This window comes from Taeniopygia guttata, chromosome 27 (genome assembly GCF_048771995.1).
Source record: "Taeniopygia guttata chromosome 27, bTaeGut7.mat, whole genome shotgun sequence".
Classification (NCBI taxonomy): domain Eukaryota; kingdom Metazoa; phylum Chordata; class Aves; order Passeriformes; family Estrildidae; genus Taeniopygia; species Taeniopygia guttata.
Window position 1 is genome coordinate 4,788,112 of NC_133052.1, and position 2,686 is coordinate 4,790,797.

A 2,686-nucleotide genomic window follows, 5' to 3' on the forward strand; every position below is an offset into this window, starting at 1 on the left:
GCTGGAGTAATTTCCCTGGGATGCTCTATCCCACCAGCTGACAGGGGCTGGGGGCAATAATGACACAGCCCTGGGTCAAGACAACCCAGGACACAGAAATACCAAGCTGTGGAATACAAGTTTTTGTGGGTGCCAAGAGCTGCAGACACATCCTGGAGACAATGTGCAGAGAGCTGTACAAGAGCCACAGCTCCATGCTGAGAGATGGGGACAACAGCACTTGTCCCAGACCTGGCAGCTGTCCACAAGAGGTAACAGTTTTTGCGAAGATGAAGTAGTGATACAGACTCTTCCTCAGGACCTGGGGACTTTCCTTGGCTTTAAAAGAAGTTTTGGCACCTCTTTGCTTCTCCACATCGCCTCACCAACCTCGAGGATGCTGCTGTCCTCCTCAGTGAGGATCACTGTCCATCTGGAATCCAATTGCTTCCCTAGGGCTTGTTAATGAAGATTTGGCAAAGGGAACTAGGAGAAGCCCATCAACCCTCATGCAGTATCAAATAGGGCTGTACCTTGGCTGAGGCAAATCCTAAACTTGTTTTTGGGCAGCTCCAGTCTTGCCCTGCTTCAGATCCTGTAGCCATATCTCACGGCAGACCCCATTAGCCAGTTTAGGGCATCCAGATTCCTTATTTTACTTCCTTGACATTCTGCTTATATGGCCTTTCCCATCATGTGGGGCTTTCTGCCCACACGGTTGCCTGTCCTCATATGCTGTGCTGTGTCATCTTGTGACTGTGTCTGAATGTTTCACGGAAAGGAAGATTAGTCTTTATTGTCTAGAGAGGACTATGACATCCTGTTTGGCTCTGCACACCCCCAGATCCAACCTGCCATCCATCTCCCAGGCTCTCTTCACCAGGGGCTCATCCTACCCAGCCCCTGGCTCCCCAAACTGGCAAGTGCTGCTGCTCCCAAAGGACATATTACTCTGTGTGTCCTGGAATCCCCTGCCCAGTGTGGGCTGTGATACTTTCAGCATAGTGCAAAAGCGCTAAAGAAAAAGGAAAAAGTCACAAAATGAAGTGTTTGACCTGTCTTCACCTTCCTGAGCTGGTCCTGCCTGAGGACAAGGATGGAATGAACTCAATCCAAGATGTTTGGGTGGAATTCCCCTGCAAACTGCAAGAAGGTGCTGCTTGTCCTGAAAACATTGCTGGGATGTGAATTTCCCATCCCTGGAAGTATTCAAGGACAGTTTGGACAGGTTTAGCAGACATCCTTGCCCATGACAGGGTGTTAGAATGACTTGAGGTTCTTTCCAAACCATTCCAAGATTCCACAATGCTACCTCCAGGCACTGCATAATAGACAGTGGGATGCTCCAGATTTTGGGGTGCCTGGTGGGATGAAGGCAGAAGCCAGCAGGGGAGTGTTTGGGAGCCCTAGCTGACCCATCACCACAGGCTGTGACCCAGGAGCAATGGGTGCATCCCAAATCCATGCTGGGGTGTGCTGGGAGAGGAGATGCTGGATCTGGAGCCACCAGGGGGAGCAGAAACTCCAGTCTGAGAGCATGCAGGGAGAGGATCCCCAGTGCCAGGCTGGGGCACTGGGTGTGCTCTGATTTCCCGTGGGATTGTCCCAGGTTAAACACAAGCAGATGCTCCTTGGATCAGGGTTTTCCCCTCCTTCATGCATAACTTCTGCTGCAACTGCCCTAGCAGAGTGGGCAGCAGCCTGGAGAGAAATACCAAATCCAGAACAAGGAGGAAAATGCTGAACTGAACAGGTCTGAGCCCCTAAAGTCACAGCAGCAGATCAGGGGATCCCAGCTGCCTAAAAGGAAGATCACTTGACACTGTCCCTGCCAAGCTGCCTGCCACCCTCAGCCAGGCACATGTCCCTGACTTGAGCTACAGCTCATCAATCCTCATTTTTGTTTTATTAAAATCCCCTAGAAGCCAGTATGTACGTGGATAAACCACGGCAAAGTCCTCACACTGTGCTTTGGAGGTGATCTGCTACTCTGCGCCGTCCAGACTGATTTCCAGGCAAATGCCAATGGGCAAAGCCAGGAAGCTTGGACATGGCAGTCCTATGGGCACAGCCTTGGAATGAGCAGGAATAGAAGTAAGCCTGACGAGCTGGACACCCTGGCTCATGGTGTCACTTTGGGAGCTTATGCAGAGACAGAGAGGGGAGTGATGGTGAAATTTCCCCTGGGATTGCCTTAGTGGGGCTGAGGGGCTTGTGATGCTCTGGCCCTGGATGCTGCAGTGCACTGCTGTGGGACCCAAAGCTGGGGATAGAGCAGAGATCAGGCTGCAGTGCCTCCCTTTGGAGGAGCTAAAGTGAGAAGGGGAGGAGAGGGAGACCATGTGCCCTGAGGAAGAAGCCCCCAGCCAGAGGAACAGGAGGAAGAGAGGGGCTGTATCCAGCTCTTCTCTGGAGGCACAGGACAGGCATCACCAAGCAGAGCTGTGGGTGGACTGGCTGGATAGGGCCACGCTGCTCGGAGAAGGAGTGGGTGGCACGGAGCAGCAAGAGTGACAGCAGTGCTGACCCGAGGTTTACAGGAGCCTTTGGGGGAACAGGGACCTGCCAGCAGTCTGGGATGAACATTCACCATGCCAGATGCTTTGGGGAGCAGGTGGGAGGGCTGGAGGGAGGGATGAGCTAGGTACCACTCTGCAGGGCCTTAGGGCTCAGCCCCCATCTGGGGGTGGCACAGGGGTGTGTGTGG